Genomic DNA, 25,589 nt, shown 5'->3' on the forward strand with positions numbered 1-25,589 from the left:
AAGAAAGAAACACATTAGGAAGATCCTAAGTATTTAGACTCTAAGGAACCATCCAGATAACCCATGGGTCAAAGAAGAAATCAAAAGTGAAATGGGAATGTACTTAGAGCTCTCTAAATAAAAATGTTACAAATGAAAACTTGTAGAATGCACCTAAAGCAATACCTAGAGGGAAATTTAGCACTAAAATTTTCTATGTTAATTAGAGAGAAAAAAGTCTCAACTCTATTTCCTCAGTTTATAGATAAACATATTATTAAAAATAGAGCCAATTAAAGCCAAAATTGAGAATTAAAAATCAGAGTGTAGCCCTGGGTGGTGGGGCTCAGTGGACTGAGTGGCAGCCTGCAAATCAAAGGGTCACCAGTTTGATGCCCAGTCAGGGCACATGCCTGCGCTGCAGACCAGGCCCTCGTTGGGGGCATGTGAGAGGCAACCACACATTGATGTTACTCTCCCTCTCTTTCTCCCTCCATTTCTCTAAAAATAAATAAATAAAATTAAAAATTCAGAGTGCACATAAAGAATAGAATGACATTAGATAAAACAATAAAGCAGATGGTTCTTTCAGAAGATCAATGAAATTCTTAAACTACCAACCAGAATGATCAGAGGAAAAAGAAAAAGAAAAAAATTACCAACATCAGAAGAGGGATGACAAAACTGTAATTTACAAATATTAAAAGTATAACAATAAAATAAAATAATATAAAGTTTACACAGTAAGTTAAAAATACTTAGACAAAAAGAAAGACGCAAACAACGAAAGAAAGAAGGAAGGAAGGAAAGAAAGAAACAAAGAAACAAAGAAACAAAGAAAGAAAGAAGAAATATTAAGAAGATCCTAACTATTTAGACTCTAAGGAACCATCCAAATAACCCACGGGTCAAAGAAGAAATCAAAAGAGAAATAGGAATGTACTTAGAACTCTCTAAATAAAAATGTTACAAATGAAAACTTGATCCAAATCCAAGTTAGTTTTTCCCCCACTCCCCAAAAAGAGAATAATCTGAGAGGTACTATACTGTATCTGTTAAAGAAACTTAATTTGTAGTTTTAAACCTTCCCACAAAGAAAAATGCCAAGCCAATGTTGCTTCACTAACTAATTCTACCAAATAATACCAATTTTACATAATCCTTTTCAGAATATTTTTTTTTAAATCTTCCCAGCTCACTCTGTAAGAACAGTATCACTGATACTAAAACCAAGAGTAAATACCGTATTTTGCCATGTATAATGTACTCCTGTACATTAAACACACCCTCATTATTGGCCCAAACTTTCAGGAAAGAAATCTTTCATTTTAATTTTTAATTCATTTTTTATTTATTTACCTTAAGATACGTTTTTTTTGTATTATAAAGGGATTTTCACATTTTTGAACATATGGACATTGTTATTGCTTTATAGAGTTATACTTTTAATGCATAAGCATAAATAAAAGATTTAAAAACATTTATATAGATATAGAATTAGTACTATCCATGTATAATGCACATCCTTATTTTTCCCTCAAACTTTGGGCAAAAAAGTGCACATTATACACTGCAAAATACAGTACCAATATACTTCATTATCATGGGTGCAAAAATTCACAACTAAATTTTAGCAAATTGTATCGAAGAATATTTGAAATGGAAAACATATCTAGACAAGAAGAATTTATTCCAGCAATGCAGACTGATTTACACTGGAAAATAAATCAATATAATTCACTATATTAGCAAACTAAGAAAAGAGAAACCACACAATCATCTCAACAGACACAGAAAATGCATTTGACAAAATCAAAGATACATTCCTAAATATAAAAAAATAATCTCAGCAAAGAATAAAAAGAAGGCTGTTCAACTTCACTAAGTCATCTAAAGAAAACAACCTACATCTTTTTAATTGGTGAAAGACTAACTGCTTTCCCCAAGATCAAAAATAAAGCAAGTTACAAAGGTGCTGATACAACTCCAAGGGAGAAAAAAGTGTTTTCAACAAATGGTACTATGACAATTAGACAGCCACATGCAAAAAAATTGAGCTGTACCCTTACCTCACGCCATATACAAAAAGTAACTCAATATGAACCAAAGACATAAATGTAAGAATTAAGCTTCTAAAATTCTCAGAAGAAAACACAGAAGTAAATCTTTATGACCTTGGGCTAAACAATGATTTCTTAGATATTAAAGACCTTTGTGTTTTAATGGATATAGACCATCAAAAAAGTGGAAAACATTAACACCAAATTATCAACATTAAAAAAAAACTAGCAAATGGGAGAAAATATCTGCAAATCCTATCTGATAAGAAGTTAAATATCAAAAACATGTAAGGAACTCATATAACCCAAAGAACAAATAATCCAATTTAAAAATGGGCAGAAGATCTGAAGAGACATTTTCCCAAAGACATATAGATGGTCAACAGGTACAGGAAAAATTGCTCAACTTCACTAATTATCAGGGAAATGCAAATCAAAACCACAATAAAATATGACCTCACACCTACTGGAATAGCTATCTTCAGAAACACAATAAATAAAGGATGTAGAGAAAGAGAACCCTTGTGCACCCCTGGTGGGGAATGTGAATTGCTGCAGCGACTATGTAAAACAGTATGGAGGTTCCTCAAAAAATTAAAAATAGAACTACCATATGACTCCGCAATTCCACTTCTGAGGATTAAACCAGAAGGGAATGAAAACACTAACTCAAAAAGATATATGTACCCACCATGTTCAATGAAGCATTGTTCGAAAACAGCCAAGAAGACACAGAAGCAACGTAAGTGTCCATTGATGGATGAGTAAATAGAGAAAATGTGATATGTATATGATGTGTGTATGTATTTATTTATAGATAGCTATACATATCTACATTATGTATATACCAAGGTCTGTCCGGAAAAAAATCCAACCATTGTTAATATAACAAGAATGGTTTGTGCCATGTCAATGTAACCTGACAGCTAAGGAGAGTGGACTGGGACTCAAAACCATCAGAAATCGAGCTGAATAGCAGTACAGAATTAAAGAAGCCGCATTCATCCAGACTAGCAGGAGGGGTGGTGCTGCAGAATGGGCTGGTCACAAATCCACATGTGGTAGATAAAAATTTGGGAGTTATATCTCAGGTGCAAGGAGTCCTAACCCCACATCTGGCCCCTAGCCGAGGGTTCCACTACCAGGAAGATAAGTCCCCATGGCTTCTGGCCACCAAAAACCAGCAGGAACTGAGTTGGTGGAAGAAAACTCCAGAGGCCCAAGCAGTTCCTCTTAAAGAACCCACACATGGACTTACTCAGACTCATTCCCTCTGAGCTCCAGCACCAAGTAGCAGTTGAAAGGCACCAGTAGAATACAGGGAGAAAGTCAGGTGTCTGGCATCAAGGCAAGAGCTTGGGTATAGCTTTCTCCCAGACACAAAGGCAGGGAGAGGCCAATGTTCCTTTTCTGAACCCTCCCTGCACAGAGCCACAGAGCCAGCAGGCTGGTGCTATATCTGAGACTCCACCAACCTGGCCAACACTGTTTGTCCCATCCTGGAAGTCCCCAGAGACTAAGTCCCACCCAACTTATGGGCCCATCAAGATGCTCTTCCATATGAATGGCTGCTCTTGGCTCATGCTTCACAACTTACTAAATCTTCTCAAACAGGCAACAGCCAGCCTCAGTGAGCCCTCGGTCCCCGTACCACTTGCTAAGTGGCCCCAGGCCTGGTGCTAGCCCCAGCCAGCTAGATTCACAGCTTGGCTTCACCTGGGAACCACCAAGACCAGCACAAGTAGCAGCCATCTCAGATTGCTTATAGCTCAGCTAGGGTGGCCCCAGGAAAAACAGGTGGGGGATGACCTTGGCCTGCACCACCCAGGAAACCCACAGAGTCTGCACAATCAGTAGACTGCTACAGACCACATCAGACCACCACCACCCTGCTCCCAGATCCTTCAGAGAGCAGAGGGTGGTGGACACTGGTCACAGCCAGTCCCTGCAACTGACTGGCTTTAGTAAATCCCTCCCACTGACCTGCCAATAGCAGTCAAGGCTCAACTACAAGACAGGTATACTCAGTCCTCACAAAGGGCACCCCTAAAGTGTCCAGCTTGGGTGATAGGGGAGGCTGTGCCACTGGACCCCACAGGACACCTACTACATTAGGCCACACTACCAAGACAGGGAGTGATAGCAGTTCTACGTAATCCCTAGAAACAAACACTGAGAGGCTACCAAAATGAAGAGACAAAGAAACATGGCCCAAATGAAAGAACAGATCAAAGCTTCAGAAAAAGAGCTAAACAAAATGGTGATAAGCAATCTATCAGAGGCAGAGTTCAAAACACTGTTATAAGGATGTTCAAGGGACTTAGTGGGGACCTCAACAGCATAAAAAAGATCCAGTCAGAAACTAAGGATACACTAATTGAAATAAAGAACAATTTACAAGGAAACAACAGTAGAGAGGATAAAGCTGAGTATCAAATCAATGATTTGGAACATAAAGAAGGAAAAAAACAACCAATCGGAACAATAAGAAGAAATAAGAATCCAAGAAAATGAGGATAACGTAAGCAACCTCTGGGACAACTTTAAACATTCCAACATTCATATCATAGCAGTGCCAGAAGGAGGAAAAAAAGAGCGAGAAATTGCAAACCTATTTGAAGATATAATGAAAGAAAAATTCCCTAATTTTTGTAAAGGAAATAGACATGAGAGTCCAGAAAGCACAGAAAGTCCCAAACAAGATGGATGCAAAGAGGCCCCTTTAAGACACATCATAATTAAATTGCCAAAGATTAAAGATAAAGAGAGAATCTTAAAAGCAGCAAGAGAAAAGCAGTTAATTAGCTACAGGGGAGTTCCCATAAGACAGTCAGCTGATTTCTCAAAAGAAATTTTGCAGGCTAGAAGGGATTGGCAAGACATATTCAAAGTCATGAAAAGCAAAGACCTACAGTAAACAAAGATATCATTTAGAATGAAAAGGTAGATAAAGAGCTTCTTAGACAAGAGAAAACTAAAGGAGTTTACCATCACCAAACCATTATATAGAATATTAAAAGGACATATATAAGAAAAAGATAAAATCAAAACTATGAACAATGAAATGGCAAAAATACATATCTATCAACAACTCAATTTAAAAACCAAACTACAAAAACAAAAACAGACAGAATCATGGATACAGACAGCATTTTGATGGTTGCCAGATGGGAATGGGGACATGGAGAAATGGATGAAGTGGTGAGGGGATTAAGAAGTATAAATAGGGAGTTACAGAATATTCATGGGGATGTAAAGTACAGTACAGGAAACAAAGTGACCAAAGAACCTACACACATGACCCGTGGACATAAACAATGGTATAGAGATTGCCTAAGGGAATGGGGGGTTGATGGGTGAAGGGGAGCAAATGGGGAAAAATTGGAACTATAATAGCATAATCAATAAAATACATTTTTTAAAAAGACAAAAACAGAAACAAAAAGAAAGAAAACAGTCCAGCAGCTTCTTAAAAAAATCTAAACCATACAATCCAGCTATCATGCTCCTAGTATTTACCCAAAAGTTATGTTATCATGATTTGAAAACATGTTCACACAAAAACCTGCACAAAGGTGTTTATAACAGCTTTATTCATAAACTGCTAAAACTTGGCAGCAACCAAGATTTCTTTCACTAGGGGAATGTACAAACACACTGAAGAATATCCAGCAATGGAATATTTATCCAGTGAGAAAGAGAATTGAACTATCAAGCCACAAAAAGACATGGAAGAACTTTAAATGCATATTTCTAAGTGAAAGAATCCAATATTAAAAAGCTATGTACTGTATGATTCCAAGCGTATGACATTCTGTAAAAGACAAAACTATGGAGACAGTAAAAAGATCAGTGGCTGCCAGGAGTCGCAGGAGGAAGGGAAGAACAGCTGGGCAGAAGAGATTTTTAGAGCAATGACACTATTCTGTATGATACTATAGTAACAATAATATAGTAAGATGCATGTCGTTATACATTTGTCAAGACTCGTAAGATGTTCAACACAAAGAGTGAACTCTAATTTAAATTCAGACTTCAGTTATCGATATAGGCCCATCAATTGTAATAAATATATCCTATTAATCCAAGATGTTAATAATAAAAGAAACTAGGATGGGGTGAGTAGTATAGGGGAATTCTGCATTTTACACTCAATTTTTCTGTAAAACTAAGACTGTTCAAAAGAAGGAAGTAAAATTATCTGCTTTTCACTTTGGGGAAAAGACAGGAAAAAAAAAAACCCACAAGACTCCAAAAGAATGGCCATCTAAGTGTTGGCAAGGATATTATGCAACTAATAAAATATTCACATTGCTGATAAAGAATGTCAAATGGTACAGCCACTTTAGAAAATATTTTGGCAATTTCTTATGACCCACCCATTCCACTCGGAGGTTTTTACTCAAGAAAAATAAATGCATCTGTACACACAAATATTTGCACACAAATGTGCATAGCAGCTCTGTGTGTAACAGCCACAAATTAGAAACTCAAGTGTTCATCACTAGGTGAATATTCATTTATGGTGACAAAAAGCAGATCACTGGTTATCTAGGGACAATGGATAGAGGCAAGGTAGTGCTGGGATTACAAAGAGCATGAAGAAACTATTTGAGGTAGTGAATATGTTTACTATTTTGATAAAGGGGTTATTACACAGGTATATACGTCTCAAAATTTACTAAATTACAAACTTTAAATGTTCAGTTTATGTCAATTATTTCGATCAAGCTATGGAATTTTTTGCACATAAGTAGGACAAACCATATGTCCCAATTTGCACATGAATTAACTAAAACTAGGTTACAAATTTCCTAAGAGCTTATTTTACTGATTCCATTTGACAGTCTTAAGATTTTCAATAACTGAATATTATTGAAAGTGAAATTTAAAATTAAAGTAGCAAGGAAAAAGAAAACCAATATGAATACTCCCATTCAAAAACCTATTATATATATTCTCTAACCACACAATAAAAAAATTATAAAAACATCCATATAGCCCTGTCTAGGTGGCTCAGTTAGTTGGAGCATCATTCTGTACACTCAAAGGTTGCAGATTTGATTCCCACTCAGAGCACACGCCTAGGTGGGAGGTTTGATCTTGTTGGGGGCCATACTGGAGGCAACCACTGGATGTTTCACTCTCACCTCTGTGTTTCTCTCTCTCTCTCTCTCTCTCTCTCTCTCTCTCTCTCTTTCCCCCTCTCGCCCTCCTTTTCGCCCTCCCTTCCTCTCTAAAATCAATAAACATATCTCCAGGTGAGGATTCAAAAAAATTTTTTAAACAATCCATATAGCCTTTTATGTCTGATTATATGGCAGAAAACAAAACAAAATAATATCCTCAAAATGCTGAAGGGAAAAATAACCATCAATCCAGATTTTCATATACAACTAAAATATTTAAGAACAAGAGCTAAAGATTTCTGACAGACAGAAATCATAATTTATCACCAGCAGACACTTAGTTGTGGAATTTCTAAAAAATATACTTCAAAAAGGAGAAAAGTGACTCCAGGAGAACAAAAGCTAGCAAGAAACTGGTAAACATGGTAAACCTAAACAAGTATTAATTGTATAAAACAAGTACAAAATGCTTAATTCCGGGAACTGAAAGAACAAGGTAAAATTATAATACAGACTGTAACAAAGGGAAGGACTGAAGCTATTCACCCATAATTGCCTTCTTCTGGAAACTTGCCCCTTCTACCAACACCACCGCCAAACCACCCACTTGATTACTAAGTGTAACCAAATTAGCAAAAGCCATAATGGATTGATGGTCCAAAGGTGGGCAACTGACCCAAGCAGGAGCAAAAACAGACAATGTCTAAAAGTTAAAATAGGTTACCAAAAGCAAAGAAGAGTCAATAGGTACTGAGCTGTGCAAATGGGGCTGCATGCCTTGTTCATAACCCACCTTTTACTTCTGCTCTGAAATGCTTACTCCCTTTTTTCTACTTATCCAAACCACCTTTTAAGGACCCAGTTTATGCCTTCCCTATTCCCCCGCGCCTGGTCAGCTTTCCCTCTATAAATGGTAGAAGTTGAAAATAATTATTCTCTGTGGACTGTCAGTGTGCTAGGCACTTCGCACACATTATCACCTAACTTTAACTACATTAGAATGACAGCACTTGGCGGTCTCTTCATTCATCATGGCAGGATCTTCTTTCTTAAAGGATATTACCTCATATAATAGCTTCCTAACTACCCTGTATGCTTAAATGTATTCTCTGCAACTAGACTACAATGTTCTCATATAGAAGAACTGTATCTTCTACTTTATCTTATCTCCATCAATCTTCTCTTTTTCCCTCCATTTCTCTCCCCTTTCAAAATACATTCTTCCTAATTCTCAATCTCTTTACATTACTACAATTACTACTATAGTAAAAGCTAATATTTATAATAAGTTTTCAAAAGTTTGCAAATTGCTGGTGCTGTGCTTTACAAAATGCTCGCGACAATCCCATAAGGTAGATATTCTCTCCCCATTTCATACAGGAGGAAAAAGTCTTGGAGAATTTAAAGAACTTGTTTTCTCACAGCAGGATGAACCTAGATGTATAAAATATCACCATCAACTCTGCAACTATGTCACATCCCCCACCGTTATCTGCTGTGGAGTTTATACTGTAGTAAACTTGGGTGAGTTCTAATTACTTCCCAGAATCCTCTTCCCATTTGATTCAAGGCAAGATTTAGGCAAAAGAGGAAATTACTATTGCAAAATCATGGCCAGATAGACAGATGCAGGGTTGTCAGCAGATTCCACTGTATCTCTGCTCTCCCCTGTTCTGCATGTAGCTCTTCTGTCAACCCTGCTGCCTAAACAGAAACTTCAGGTCCACCTTGACTGAAGACCACAAAAGAGGTAGCTATGCAGGGACAATAACTTTTCATGAGCTTTCCACTAGATCTACTACATGATCCCAAATCCAGCAGCTGGGCACACCTGTCTTCTCAGATTCACTTGCAAACTGTGACTTGACCACTGCACCACTGCTTCAGGAGGGCTAATTAGTGACTTCTCTTTGATGTGACAATTCCCCTTTGTCCCACAACTCTGTAAGGTCTTTCTCCTTTCATAAATCCCTTATTCCATAATATCACAACAATTCAGCTTCCCTAATTGAAACCTAACTAATGCAACTACTCAAGCCTCCTCCAAATCTGACAAGAACAATGCAACTTTCCCTTCTGAGGTCTTTCTGCATAACCAAATCTAAACTACTGGGTCCTTTCACAGCCTCCAATTAAGCCCTACTTTACTAGTTCTGTACCACCACCCATCTTTGCTTCCAAACAGGCTGAAGTTTCCCTCATTCTAAAGAAGCCACGTCTCCTTAGTTGATCATCCCATCTGCAAGAAGTCAAGATTTAAGTTTAAAAAAAAAAATAAACTAGAGCAGGTATCAGATTAACCAATGGCAACACCAATTCATTAATTAAGAATGAAATAAGCTAAGAACACTGAGGTTATGTCTATGCAATGGCTAGAGATGTGAAGATGGAGAAAAGAAGAACAAGGATACAGAAAGAGTCTGAGAAGAAAAGTATGTGTTGATATGTGGTTTATCCCAAATGTGTTTTTCATTGGGAAGCAGGGAAGTTTCTCTTTAATGTAATCATTGTGGGCTTATCCAAGTATGTCCCTAGATTATCTAAAATTTTCTAGTGGGCATAAAAGATTATAGATACAATTCTTCCAGTAATTTCTTTCCTTTTCCAAAATCTTCCCTCCCTTTTTGGCTAAAGTATTTCAAAAAAACATATTTAACTAGCCTTGGGTCCCCATTCATACCCTAAGAATAATTCAGTTCTCTGTATTTTCTAAAGCTCAATGCTTACTATCCTGGATTTTATCACTAAACTGACCCACAGGTGATTCTAATTTCTCACACACCAGTCCTGAAGTTATTAACTCTTTGAACAAGTATTTACTGACAGCCTACTGCATGTCACACACCATTCAACACAAGGTATCTGGTTATAAAGTATCTTTGAGTAAGATATCTCATCCTGATAAATTAATCACATTTAAACAGCTATTTATCTTTCAAATGCTACCCAGTTAACAAATCTTCGCTGGACTGCTGTCATTTTAACAACCTCCCAAGCAAGGAAACAAATATCTCTTCCGATTCTTTATTATAATTTTTCTATTAAGTTGGGGGTCTTGCAGAATCATGGGCTAGACAGGTTCTTAAGAAACCACTTACGGCAACTTTTCAAATTCAGAAATGTTGAAGTCACTCTGTTACAGTCTATTTCTAATTAATTTCAGATTTTAGACTGAACTCAAGCTTCCTACCTACCATGAGTGCTCAACAAACAGAATGGAATGCAGTTTGCGGTACTCTCTTCAGGAAAACTCTAGGCAAGAAATCCCTCAGCACATCCCTAAGTAAACCTTCTAACCCTAAGGCTGTGTACAACAGTCCATGACTATGGGACATAACTTTCTGATGCTGATTAATATACATTATATGCTCTCAGAACACGTAACTACCCTTTCTCAGCCACGGTCAAGATTTGTATGTGCAGAGATGTGGCGATTTGTGGGTGAAGTCACTAGACTTCAACCCTGTACTGCTCACCAGCTGGATGGTTAATATTGCAACATCTCTCAAAGCAGATTTTTTATAAACACTAAGGCTACCTTCTACTTCTTTTGCTCCTTTATAGTGTCTGAGCAAGACGGGTATTTTGTAAGTATTGTTTGACATATTGTTCTTATATGTTATGTCATATCATAAAATTACTAATTTTAAAAAAGAGTCATTAAGCTACTTAAAAATACATTAAAGCCACCATATAACTCTTTCCTTAAAATGAAACATAGGACATTGATCTAATTTCCTTATATTAAAATGAACAAAGTATTTTGGATTAAAAGTAGACAAATACTATTAAAGTGTAGCCATTCAGCCCAAGTTAAAGTAATCACAAACTTATCAAATAATGATAATGTAACATCTTTAAGTCACAAATCTAAAATAAATACAACTCAACTAGGGAGCATTTAACAATAGTAATAATAGCACAGAAACAATTAAAAGCTGACTTTATCTTGGACTGCAGTCTGTCCCCAAAGGCTCATAAAAAAAAAAAAAAAAAAAAAAATCAACTCACATTCTCCCCACTGGCTCCTATTAGTTTTCAAAAATAATTTTCAAAAACTTTTCCACAGCATTGCCTCTGTGGTACAGCTGGTCACAAATAGAGTTGACCCTTGAAAAACAGGTTTGAACTGTGCAGATCCACTTTTGTGGATTTTTTTCAATATTGTACCTGTACTGTTTTTGACCTGCAGTTTAGGAGTCCAGAGATGTAGAAGGCTGACTGTACACATGGTTCTATGCCATCTTATATGGGGGTACTTAAACACCCAAGAATTTTAGTATCCAACAGGGGTACTGGAACCAGCCCCTGTGGATACTGAGGGACAACTATTTTGGTGTCGAGTTGCACATGGATTTTCCACTGTGCAGGGTTAGCACCCCTCTAACATGCATGCTGTTCCAGGGTCAACTGTACTTGATTTTCTCCTTAGCAAATGGAAATAATGAAATCCCCACCCTGTTCAACTCAGACACAGCCAACACATGTGGGTGAAAGTAGTGAACATTTCTTCCACATAAAAACATTAAAAGCCACAATGTGCTCAGATACACTTTACTCTTTCCCTCTGTCCTGATATGACACCGTGATTTGTGAGATGTATATATTTGGTCTTTGTCCCCATTTCTGGCACAGAGCTCCTAAAAACCCTTGGATTTTCCTAAACAGTAAGAACAGATTAGGTGTTTTTGATATTCAAAGAAATTCTCTCTAGACCACACCTGAGTTTGTATTAATGTGATAACTACTGACTAGCAACTAAAGGTGGAAGTTGATAGTCAAGGGAACCAACCAGGTGATTAGAGGGTTAGAACCCCATTGCCTGGCCTCTGGGAGAGAGACTGGAAAATTAAGTTCAACTGACAATGGCCAATGATTTAATCAATCATGTAGCCTCCATTTCAATGGGGGTTTTCTACCCAAAAGGGTGAGTTTAGAGAGCTTCTAGGTTGGCAGACGACTGGAGGGGCTAAGAGAGTGGCACCCAGAAAGAGCATGGAAGCTCCACTCCCCACTTTCCCTATACCTTGCCATATGCATCTCTTTCACTGGGCTGTTCCTCAGTTACATACTTTTATAACAAACGGGAAATCCAATAAGTAGTGTTTCCTGAATTCTGTGACCCATTGTAGCAAATTAATCAAACTCCAGAGTAGGGTGATGGGAACTTCCAATTTACAGGCAGGCAGTCAAATGCATAGGTAACTATCTACCTGGCCTGACAAATGGGTCTGAAAGGGAAGTCTTGTAGGACTGAGTCCTTAAACTGTGTGATCTGACACTATCTCCAGGTAGACAGTGTCAGAATTCAGTTAAACTGTGACACACCCAGCTTTTTATTAAAGAATTGCTTGGTGTGTGGAAAATTTATTTATTTATTTTTAGAAAGAGGGAAAGGGAGGGAGAAAGAGTGGGTGGGAAACATCAATGCACAAGAGAAACAGTCAATCAGTTGCCTCAGTTGCGTCAGTTGTCTCTCGCACACCCCTAAACCAGCCTGCAACCCAGGCATGTTCCCTGACTGGGAATCGAACTAGCTACCTTTCAGTCTGCAGGATGATGCCCAACCCACTGAGCCACACCAGTGAGGGCTGAACAATATTCTTAATACCTCTGAGCCTCAGTTTCCTTATCTATAAAGTTAGGATAATATGATCTAACATACCCAATAGAAAAATATTACTTCTTCCTCCCAAAAGTTTGAAATTTATAGAAAATCGTGATATTCTCAATGTCAGAAGACATGTCTTCATGAAACAAAAATGGAAAGCTTAAAGAGACACAAAGCTGAGAAGCAAAACAAGGCTGAGAGGGAAAAGGAAATGGGCAAGATTGAGGATTGCCAAAATAATAAAGATTCAACTGCAGAATTAAAATACTCATGAGATGAAAAATATTTTTAATGCAATTGGAATGCAAGAAGAACAGAGTTACAGAACTATCAACATGACTATGGAGGTCAAGTCCAAGAAGATCTACTAGAACACAAAGTAAATTAACAGAGAGATGAAAATAGTGAGAGGCAATGACCAATATAAAGGATGGAGAATGAGATCTAATCAAAAACTACACACATTGCCAAGGAACCAGAATACAAAGGGAAAAAAAAAGGCACAAATTAAGAAAAAAAAAAAAAAAGGCCTGAAGGAGCTGAAACAAAATTGAGGTATTATGACTATGTAGCATTGAATCCTTTATTTAAATACCTGTTCAAGACACACAGTCACATACTCAAAGACAGAAAGCCAAAAACAATATTTTCCCTATGCAACCCCCTTAAACCAATTTGGCAAATGAACCAATATTCTTCATTCTCTTTATATAGCCTTCTGATAAACTGCTGAACATTCACCCTCAATGAAGCTTATCTTTTAACAAACCAAGACATTTCTGGCTCACAGCTGATATTGTCTCCTTGGCAGGACTCTTACTAAGATCTGGAGAGCCTTCTTTCTCCCATGCACAATGGCAACTCTTAAGGAAAAACTGATTGCACCAGTTGTAACAGAAGAGTCAGTGGTCCCAAATAATAAGAGCACTGTCGTGGGTGTTGGACAAGTTGGTATGGCATGTGCCATCAGCATTCTGGGAAAGTCTGTGGCTGAGGAGCTTGCTCTTGCAGACATTTTGGAAGATAAACTCAAAGGAGAAATGACGGCTATACCACACGGGAGCTTATTTCTTCAGACACCGAAAACTGTGGCAGATAAATATTATTCTGTGACCACCAATTCTAAGATGGTGGTGGTGACCGCAGGAGTTCACCAGGAGGAGGGAGAGAGTTGCCTCGACCTGGTGCAGAGGAGTCAATGTCTTCACATTCATTATTCCTCAGGTCATCAAGTACAGCCCTAACTGCATCATAATTGTGGTTTTTAACCCAGTGGATATTCTCACATATGTTACCTCGAAACAGTGGATTACCCAAGCCCCGTGTGATTGGAAGTGGCTGTAATCTGGATTCTGCTAGATTTCGCTACTTTATATCTGAAAAACTTGGCATTCATCCCAGCAGCTGCCATGGTGGATTTTGGGAGAACATGGCGACTCAAGTGTGGCCGGGTGGAGTGGAGTGAATGTGGTAGGTGTTTCTCTTCAGGAACTGAATCCAGCAATGGGAAAGGACAATGATAGTGAAAACTGGAAGGAAGTGCACACGATAGTGGTTGATAGTGCCTATGAAATTATCAAGCTAAAAGGATATACCAACTGGGCTACTGGATTAAATGTGGCTGATCTCATTGAATCAATATTGACAAATTTATCTAGGATTCATCCAGTGTCAATGGTGGTGAAAGGAATGTATGGAATTGCGAATGAAGTCTTCCTGAGCCTTCCATGTATCCTGAATGCTCGGGGATTAACCAGTGTCATCAACCAGAAACTGAAGGATGATGAGGTTGCTCAACTCAAGAAAAGTGCAGATACCCTGTGGAACATCCAGAAGGACCTCAAAGACCTGTGACTTCAGGCTCCTAGGCTGTAGAAATTTAAAAATACAATGTGATTAACCATGAACCTTTACTTTCCATCTATGTACATGGATCACGGTTTCTTTTATCTTCCTAAATATGTGACTTTGGGCTCACAGAATCAAAACCCATGCTTAGTTTAATGCCTTGCGATATGAATCCTTGAACAAAGAAAATTAACTGTCATAGTGTGAAAAAAAAAGACATTTCTGCTCTTACCAATTTACCAAAAATTAGACATGTTCATCTACTTCTTATAATTTCATATTACTATTACATAAACCAATAAAATTGTGAATGTGAAAAGGGAGTTGTTTCTATGAAAATGGTGTTTAGAAAGACACAAAGGCTAATTACAAACACAAAATTGTTGTTAAAGTAGGTATAGGGGAATAAACAATAGAAGACTAGGGAGAAAATCATACTTTTTTAAATTATCTTTTTAAATCCTCACCTGAGGATATATATTTTTTTTTTAGTTGCTCGTAGAGAGTGAGGAAGAGAGGAACATCAATGGATTGCCACTTGTACACTCCCCAACCAGGGATCAAACCCGCAATCTAGGTATGTGCCCTCACCAGGAATCAAACCTGCCACCTTTTGGTACTATGGGATGATATTCCAACCAACTGAAACACCCGGGTGGAACACTCATGCTTTTTTAAAACAAAATAAAGTACGTAAAGTAAAAATATGTCTTTCTATTACCCTTAACTTTTAAAAGTTAAACTGACCACCACCAATCCTATGTACATGAAAATAGACATAACTTGTGTGTACCCTGACAAAATTCATTTGATGTGAACTCTCAAGAAGAAATTTATCCACTGAAATGGACTTCCTATGGTAAACCAAGGGCCCATATCTTATGAGAGCCTAGCAACCATTTGCTGATGGGGGCTTCTCACTTACTCTATTGGGAAGAACTCAGACTGAACCTTCAGTTTCCCATGCTACACCCCACTTGTTTACCACTGCAGAAAAACCCTGGTTGCATCTTTCCACAAACTAAGACCTGCCCCATCCAATCAGAACTGCACAATTTGGCAGACTTAACTGAAAATCTGGGTGGGAACTTTTGCTATAAAAAGTGTCCTTGGGCCCTGGCTGGTGTGGCTCAGTTAGTTGGCTGGGCATCCTCCAGCAAACCTAAAGGTTGCCATTTCCATTCCCAGTCAAGGTATAGGCATGGGTTGCAGGTTCCATCGGGGTCAGGGCATGTGCAAGAGGCAAATAATCGATGTTTCTCTTTCACATCGATGTTTCACTCCCTCTCTTTCTTCCTCCCTCCCTTCCTGTCTCTAGAATGATAAAAGAAGAAACAAAATTTTCTAAAGTGGCCTCGGGTCCTGGCTGATGTGGCTGAGTTGGTTGGGCATCATCCAGCAAACTGAAAGGTGGTGAGTCGAATTCCCAGTCAGGGCGCGTGCCTAGGATTCAGGTTCAGACCCAGACTGGGGCATATGAAAGGCAACCAATGGATGTTTCTCTACCTCTTTCTCCTTCCCTCCCCATCACAAAAAAAAAAAAATTTTTTTAAAGAAAAAAGTTAAGTGGCTTCAGAGACCATCTCCTTTGTACCTGGAGGTTTTGTCAAAGATCTGAAACGCACAGGTAATAAGGTTTATGTCAGAGGGAAGGGGGTCAAAGCTTTAGTATTATGTAGGTTCAACAGTTTGTTATGAGGAAGATGGTCTCAGCTAAATATATGAAGAAAAGCAAAAATAAATTTTTTCAAATAAAGAGCTGCCTTTTCCTTCATTTCATTAACATAATTTCTCTACCTCTGAACCAATCTTTGATCTTCTGTAATAATGGAGGATAAAATCATTGACTCTTCCTCAGGTCCCAAAGGAACTCACAAAGAGAACTTGATCATCTATAATCCTGGCAGAAAGGATGTTAGGAAGGCATTTACCTGTACTCAAGTGGGTCACAGAAGCCTGGGTACTCCAGGTAAGAAATTATTGGTCTGATAGCTCAAATTCCTATGTCCCCAAAACAAAACTACAAATGTTTCTATCTGGATGCCTGATAAAGAATATTAACACTAGGCCCTGGCCAGGTAGCTCAGTTGGTTAGAGCATCATCCTGGTACACCAAGGTTGTGGATTGGATCCCCACTCAGGGCACATGCAAGAAGCAACCAATTTTTGCATAGACAGGTAGAACAAGAAATCAGTGTTTCTCTCTCTCTCTTTATTCCCCTCTCTCTCTCTCTAAAATCAATTTTTAAAAAGATATCTCTAAAAACAAACAAATAAACAAACAAGCCCTGGCCAGTGTGGTACAGTTGGTTGAGGTGTCCTGTACATGAAAAGGTTGGAGGTTCCATTCCTAGTCAGAGCACATACCTAGATTGCAGGTTCAATCCCAAATCAGGCACACATAGGAGGCAACCAATCAATGTTTCTTTTCCTCTCTCTCTCCCTCCCTGCCTCCTTTTCTCTCTCTCTAAGAGAAATGAAAAGGAGAATCAAGATGGCGTAAGAGTGAGTGGCAGTCACAATGACCTCCTCCCAGGACAAATCTGGAATTACAACTAAATTGTGGAGAAATCACCTGGAACAAACAACTGACACCATAGTGAGAGAGGAGCCTTATAACCTCGGACAGACAGAAGAATCAGCTTTAGCACAACCTAACTGGTAAGGAGTACAGTAGAAACTTGAGAAGGCGGGCGGCAGCCCCGGAAGGATATTGAAACAGCCAGTTGGATCTCCCTGAAAAGAGTGGGGTCTAAACCATAAGTGGGGATCTCCAGCCTACAGCACCAGAGCCCAAAAAGTACAAAGATAACAGCCAACTGCGAAAAGCAGCAGACTTGCTCTCTGCCAGAGACAGGCAGCAAGAGAAGCAAAGAGCCGCTTAAAGAGCCAAAGCATTAATTTGTATTCGCAGCCACTTACCCTGGTCTCCAGCAAAGGCAGGGGCAGAGTGGGCGAGAGACACCTGAGGAAAGACTGGGAAAGGAGGCTTTAGGGAGAGAACTGAGAGAGTAACTGGCAGGATTCCGGGGCTGACTCCTCCCCCATATAGCAGCAGCCATCTTGCTCAGACAGACCACTCCCCTGAGTGGCAACAGTGTGAGAGGACACAATAGCCCCGCCCCAGGAGGGACTCAGCACTGCCCCCACAGTGCTAAAGCCTTACTGCTGAGTACAGAGGGGCAGCCACATATGGTAGGTCCCAGGCTAACGGGAGCACAGAGTGGTCTAGAGACACTCGAGGAGAGATTGGAGATGGAGGCTTTGGGGAGTTAACAGAGAGAGAAGCTGGCAGGATCCCAGTGCTGACTCCTCCCCCCTACAGGAGCAGCCATCTGGCTCAGGCAGATCATTCCCCTGAGCGGCAGCAACAGGAGAGGACCCAATAACCCCGCCCCTAGAAGGGACTTTGCCACGCCTGTGGTGTCTAAGCCGATCTGCTGAGTACAGAGTGACTAGATTAACAGCTAAAGGAGACAGCCACAGACAGTAGATTCCTGGAAGTCTCCAACACAGACTGCTTAAGGTCAGATGCAGTCAACAGCTGACATCATCAGAGGATCAGAGACAGATCCAGAAAGAAAACACAGCGGTCTCCTACCACAGAAGTTCCTGACACCACAAAGTCAGGACAGATCAATTTAAGAAGCAGAAGCAAAAAAGAAGAGTCTCACAAATAATGGGAAGACAAAGAAACACCCCCCAGTCAAAGGGAAAGGAGGAATCCCCAGAAAAAGAACTAAATGAAATAGAGGCAAGGAAACTATCACGTACTGAGTTCAAAACAACGGTTCTAAGGAATCACAATGAGCTCAGTGAGCTCAAAGAGAATTACCAAAAACTACAGGGAAAATATGAGGAGCTTATTGCAAACTATATCAGTGTGAAAAACAGCATAGAAACTATCAATAAGAAGCAAAATGAAATGATGAATACAATTTCTGAACTGAAGAACACAGTAGAAGGCATCAAAAGTAGGCTCAACAAAGCAGAGGACTGAATCAGTGAGCTGGAGGACAAGGTAGAAGAAAGCTCCCAGAAGGAGCAAGAAAATGAAAAAAGACTCAAAAAGAATGAAGAGGAGTTCAGGGAAATGCAGGGCAACCTGAAACGTAATAATATTCGTATAACAGGGACCCAGAAGGAGAAGAGGAGGATCATGGGATAGAGAACCTGTCTGAAGAAGTAATGATGGAAAACTTCCCTAATTTGAGGAGACAAAGAGTCACACAAGTCCAGGAACCACCGAGGGTCCCATTCAAGAGGAACCCAATGGGGCCCACTCCAAGGCATATCATCATTAAAATGGCAAATATCAGACAAACAGAGAATCCTAAAGGAAGCAAGGGAATAACACATAAGGGAGCCCCGGTACAGCTAGTAGCTCATTTCCCAACAGAAACTCTACAAGCCAGAAGGGAATGGCAAGAAATATTCCATGTCATGAAAAGCGAAGGCCTGCAACCAAGACTGCTCTACCCAGCAAGGCTCGCAATTAAAATAGAAGGCAAAGTAAGGAGTTTCCCAAACAAAAGAAGGCTAAAAGAATACACCTCCACCAAAATAGCACTGCCAAATATGCTAGAGGCACTGTTAAGATGATGACGAAAAAGAATCTATGAATACCTGGTTCCTTTCACAGTCACCAATACTTGATATTACCACTATCTTTAATACTTATTCATCTGATTGTGACAATTATGCTATTTTGTTGATTATTTGATGAAACCAAACCTGTTTTTGTATATTTCTTGCCTATTTCTATTACTTTTAAAAAGATTTATGACCTTTTGGTATTCTTTATCCATTTTTTGATTAAATGTTTGTAGAATTTTTGCCCTAAAAAGAAACCAAAAAAACTATTAACCTTTCTTAGATGTGTTACAAATACTTTCCTATTCTATTACTTGTCCTTCAACTTTTTTATATGTATATTACTATATAGTCTTTAATGTTTAATATAGTCATTGTCAATATTTACTTTATAGTTTTGGGTTTGAATATTTTACTTCAGGGTATGAAAAGTATTATTTTGTATTTTCTCCTAAAACTCCTTAAATTTTTACATATTGATTTTTAACTCACCTGAATATTTCTTGTATAATGGGTGAAATAGGGCTCTATATTTGTTTTATTTCAAGTAACAGTGGACCATGCACCTTATTTGTTGAATAAGCCTTATTTTCCCCATTGATCTGAAATATCTATTTAATCATACATTACATTGTTAGACAGACATACACACTTGTTTCTAGAATGCTCGTTTTAGTTCATTGATCTACTTGATTATTTCTGTGCTGGTGTCATGTTGTTTTAATTGCTGAGACTTTATAGAGGATTTATATTTTTTAATATTTTATAATGATTTTGACATTTAAAAAATAAATAAAATCAACCTGCATTTTAAAAAAGAAAGAAAGGGAGAACTCCCACCTTTTGTGACAACATGGATGGAACTGGAGAATATGCTAAGTGAAATAAGCCAGTTGGTGAAAGACAAATACCATATGATCTCACCTATAAGTGGAAACTTTTCAACAAACTAACGAACAAAATTAACCATAGGCATGAAAACATGGAGCAGACTGAAAGTGGACCAGAGAGGATGGGGGAGGAGGACAATGATTGAAATACAGAGAAGGGACTAAACAAAGAACATGTATGAATGAACAACAGAGTGGGAATGGACTGTGGAAGCAGGGGTGGGGGGTGGAGGAGAGCAAAGGGGGGGGGGAAATTGAGACAACTGTAATAGAATAAACATGATTTTTAAAAATAAAGAAAGAAAGAAATTTTTTTAAAAAGCCCTTGGGTAAGGATAAAAAACAAAGAAAGAAAGAAAGAAGGAAGGGAGAGAGAAGGGAGGGAGGGAGGGGAGAATATTAATACTAGAGTATCCCCACCTGCATCTGCAACGTATATATTCCAAGGGGGAAAAAAAGTGGCCTCTCCTTTCTGTCAAGAGAACAGTTAAGGTTGCTACCTGAATCTGTGTCTCTTCCAGCTGCAGCTCCTTTTGCTCAAATGGTTTTTATTTTGTATTATAGATGAATTTTGGTTCACAACAATGGTGGCAGTGGTGGGATGCAGAGTGACTGTCCTCTGATCCCCAGTGCCACCATGGATTTGTGCAATGTACAGGCAAGAGACCACTGTTCTCTACCATCTCCTCCAGCATTCCCAGCTATTAGTGGCAAGTCCTCCTGGATCCAAACCACCTTCCTTGGTCAAGATTCTGACCTTGATTTGAGTATTTTTTTTCTTTTTCTGTTTGCCAGAGTCCACTCATCTGAATGGGAGATCTGGGTTCATGATTTCCATCTCCTCTTGTGTTCAAGTCAGAGACTTGGGTTTTGGTTTTTCCATCTCTACTTGTCTACATGCAACATCTCAGGGAAGGGACCCTTTATCCGCGTTAGGTCTTAGTCCATAAGGTTTTTCTGACCAAAGAAGGGAAACTTCATCCAGTTTTGGGGTTCGTTCATGTGATGGCAGACCTCACCCATAAGGCCCAGACTCAGCCCTGTGCATAAGGTTTGTGAGAATACTCAAGATGCTTAAGGTGCACTTGAGGGGACACCTTAATCAGGTGAGTGCAAATGGGTAACCCATGTTAAATTGTAACTGGCTAGGTCTTTGGACAAAACTTACAAGGATCTAAGCTAAATTGGCCATTATGGGAAATTTTTGACCTCCCTAAGCTTGCTTTCCTCAAAACTAAATTTGAAAACTGTAGTTATAAGATAAAAATAAATAATACACCTATTTTAAGTTATACACTGAGGCTTCCAAATGTACTCAGGACTCTAAGATGCATAAACAATCAAAAGAACTAAAAATGACATCGGAGGCTTCTCCTCTCCTCATCCACCTTGTCTCCAGACATGTGCCAGTAACCATCTTAGGCTCAGGTGCAGACCAGCTCCATCTTCCTCCAGGAAAATCAGCTCCTTTAAAGCCAGGCCTTCTGGCGCTGGCCAAGTAGCTCGATTGGTTAGAGCGTCGTCCTCATATGCCAAGGTTGCAGGTTTGATCTCCAGTTGGGTTACATACAACAAGCAATCAATGAATGTATAAATAAGTGGAACACATCAATGTTTCTTTCTCTCTCTCCGTCTGTCTCTCTCCCTCTTTCTCTCTCTCTAAAATAAATACATAAAAATTTCTTACACTTAGACCCAGATGGTATGGATCACTGGACTGAGCACCAGCCTGTGAACCAAAAGGTCATTAGATTCCTGGTCAGGGCACATGCCTGAGTTGTGAGCCAGGCCCCCGGTGAGATGCAACAAATCCATATTATCTCCTGCACATCTATGTTGCCCTTCCTCTCTTTCTCCCTCCCCTCCCCCTCTCTAAAAATTAAATTTAAAAAAAATCTTTAAAAAAAATTAAAGAAAAATAAAACCAGGCCTTCTGAGATTCATCTCCTTGCATTCTGAGCTTTTCTTTAATGTGAACATTAGCTTTCTCTCTGATTGTCAGTAAGTCCACCTTAGAGAGCACCCTTAAAAGAGAGTATCTTGAACCTCTCTCTGACAATGCAATGCATCCTATAATTGATTATAAATTTAATCTATCTTGTATTTTTTTCCCCATTACCAATTGGTCCCCTTATACATCCTCTCCCCAGCAACCATCGTACTGTTGTCCATGTCCCTGAGTCCTTTTTCCTCAATTCCTCAAACCCCTACCCTTCAACCCTCTATTAAACGTCATCTGCTGTCCATCTCTTAGTCTGTCTCTGTTTTGCTTATTAGATCATTGCTAGTTTGTTCATTAGATTGCACATACAAGTGAAATGATATGGTATTTGTTTTTCTCTGGCTGGCTTATTTCACTTACCATAATGTTCTCCAGATCCAACCATACTGTTACAATGGGTAAAATTTTCTTCTTTTTTCACAGCCTAGTAGGATTCCATTGTGTAAATGTCCCACAGTTGTTTTATCCACTGGTCCATTGATGGACGCTTGGGCTGCTTCCATGTCTTGACAACTGTAAAAAATGCTGCAGTGAAGACAGGGGCGCTTATGTTCTTTAAAATTTGTATTCTGGGTTACTTCAGATATATTCCCAGGAGTGGACTGGGTCAAAAGCTGGATCAATTCTTAATTTTTTGACGTATTTCCATGCTGCTTTCCATAGTGGCTGCAACATCTGCATTACCACCAACAGTGAAAAGGGTTCCCCTTTCTCCACGTCCTCGCCAGCACTTGTTGTTTGACTACTTATTGATGATAGCCATTCTGACAGATGTGAAATGGCATCTCACTGTGGTTTTAATTTGCATTTCTCTGTTAATTAGTCAGATTGAGCATCTTTCCATATATCTATTGGCCATCTGTATGTCCTCTTTGGATAAGTGTTGATTCAGGTCCTTTTACCCATTTTTTAATTGGGCTGTTCGCTTTTTTGGTGTTGTTTTGTAAGTACTTTATAAATTTTGGAGATTAACTCCTTATCAGATATATCAGCAAATATGTTCTCCCATTCTGTGGGCTGTCATTTTGTTTTGTTGATGATTTCCTTTGCTGTCCAAAAACTTTTTAGTTTCATGCAGTCCCACTTGTTTATTTTTTTAGTCTCCCTTGCCTGGGGAGATATATCCAATGAAAAATTTATACAGGCAATGTCTGAGATTTTGCTTCCTGTTTTCTTCTATGATTTTTTATGATTTCAGGCCTAACATTTAAGTCTGGCCCATTTTGAGTTTATTCTTGGCTGTAGTGTAAGAAAGTGGTCTAGTTTCATTTTTCTGCATGTTATTTGTCTATTTTTCTCAACACCATTTATTGAATAAATTCTCTTTAGCCCATTGTATGTGCTTGCTTCCTCTGTTGAATATTAACTGACTATAAATGTGTGGGTTTATGTCCAGGATCTCTATTCTGTTCCATTGACCTGTAAGTCTGCTTTTATACCAATACCAGTCTCTTTGGATTACTATAGCCTTGTAGTATAGTTCAAGATTAGGTAGCATGATTCCTCCAACTTTGTTCTTCTTTCTCCAGATCAGTGTTGCTATGCAGGGCCTCCTGTGGCTTCATATAAGTTTTTGAAATATTTATTCTAGTTCTGTGAAATACATCATTAGAATCTTGATAGGAATTGCACTGAATCTATAGGTTGCTTTGGGTAGTACAGACATTTCAGTGATGTTAATTTTTCCTATCCATAAACATGGAATGTGCTTCCACTTATTTGTATCTTTTTTAATTTCTTTCTTCAGTGTCTTACAATTTTCCTAGTACATGTTTTTTACGTCCTTGGTTAGGTTTATTCCTAGGTATTTCATTCTTTCTGAAGCAATTGTGAATGGAACTGTTTTCTCAATTTCCCTTTCTGTTAGTTCGTTATTGGCATATAAAAATGCAACTGATTTCTGGATATTAATTTTGTGTCCTCATACTTTGCTGAATTCATTTATCAGTTCTGGTAGTTTCTTGGAAGAATGTTTGGGGTTCCGTATGTACAGTATCATTTCCTCTGCAAGTGAGGACATTTTTACTTCTTCCTTTCCAATGTGGATGCCTTTTATTTCTTCTTCTTGTGTGATTGCTGTGACTAGGACTTCTAGTACTGTCTTGAATAAGAGAGGAAAAAGTGGACATTCCTCCCTTGTTCCTAATCCTAAAGGGAATGCTTGTAGTTTTTGCCCATTGAATATGAATCTGGCAGTGAGTCTGTCATATGCGGTCTTTATTATGTTTAGGTACATTCCCTCTATTCCCACTTTGCTGAAAGTTTTGATCATAAATGAGAGCTGGATTTTATCAAAAGCTTTTCTTGTATTTATTGATATGATCATGTGGTTTTTACACTTCATTTTGTGTATATGATAAATCACATTTTTTTTTATTTGCAACTGTTGTACCAACCCTGCATTCAAGGAATAAATCCCACTTCATCGTGGTCTTTTTGATCAATTGCTGTATTTGGGTCACTAATATTTTGTTGAGGATTTTAGCATCTATGTTCACCAGAGTTATCGGCCTGTAATTTTCTTTCTTTGTAGTGTCTTTATCTAGTTTTGGAATTAGGATAATGCTGGCTTCATAAAAATGAATTTGGGAGCCTTCCCTTCTCTGCAACTTTTAAGAAATAGTTTGAGCATGAGAGGTGTTCATTTTTCTCAGAATGTTTGGTAATGTTAATATTTGAAGCCATCCTATCCCAGGCTTTTGTTTGTTGGAAGTTTTTTGATAGTTGCTTCAATTTCATTAGGTATAATCGGTCTATTCAGATTCTCTGAATCTTCCTGATTTATTTTTGGAAGATTGTATGTTCCTAGGAACTAATCCATTTCACCCAGGTTGTCCAGTTTGTTGGAATATAATTGTTCATATTTTCTTGCAATACATTGTATTTCTTTGTTGGCAGTTGTTATTTCTCCTCTTTCATTTCCAATTTTATTTATTTGGGTCATCTTTTTTGCTGGATGAGTGTGGTTAAAGGTTTGACCATCTTGTTTATTTATCTTTTCAAAGAACCAGCTCTCGGATTCATTAAATTATTTTTTTGGTATCCGTTTTTAGACTCTATTTTTCTTATTTCTACTCTAATCTTTATTATTTCCTTCCTTCTTCTCGCTTTGGGCTTTGTTTGTTGTTCCTTTTCAAGTTCCTTTAAGTGTGAAGTTACATCGTTTATTTGAGCTTTTTTCTTATTTTTTGAGATAGCCCTGTAATGCTACGAATTTCCATCTTAGGATTGCTTTCCCAGTGTCCCACATGTTTTGGAGCTTGTTGTGTCCTCATCTTCATTTGTTTCAAGGTATCTTTTAATTTCTTCCCTGGCCTTGTTGTTGATCCATTCATTGTTTAATAACATGGTCTTTAGCTTCCATGCCTGTGCGTGTTTTTCAGTGTTCTTCTTGTGATTGATTTCTAGTTTCATAGCATTATGGTCAGAGAGGGTGCTTGATATGATTTCAATCTTCTTAAATTTACTGAGACTTGT

At 38.4% G+C, this 25,589-nt stretch overlaps 1 protein-coding gene and 1 pseudogene across 1 annotated transcript in view; one reads left to right on the forward strand and one right to left on the reverse strand.

Moving 5' to 3' along the window:
* MAP3K2 (mitogen-activated protein kinase kinase kinase 2) overlaps nucleotides 1–25,589 on the reverse strand; it is a 113,057-nt gene that overhangs the window by 73,506 nt on the left and 13,962 nt on the right. The window lies entirely within an intron of this gene.
* On the forward strand, nucleotides 13,506–14,646 carry LOC129071750 (L-lactate dehydrogenase B chain-like; annotated as a pseudogene).

The sequence above is a fragment of the Pteronotus mesoamericanus genome, unplaced genomic scaffold (genome assembly GCF_021234165.1).
Source record: "Pteronotus mesoamericanus isolate MK-2021 breed Mesoamerican mustached bat unplaced genomic scaffold, CSHL_Meso_final contig_27, whole genome shotgun sequence".
In the NCBI taxonomy this organism is placed as follows: Eukaryota; Metazoa; Chordata; class Mammalia; order Chiroptera; family Mormoopidae; genus Pteronotus; species Pteronotus mesoamericanus.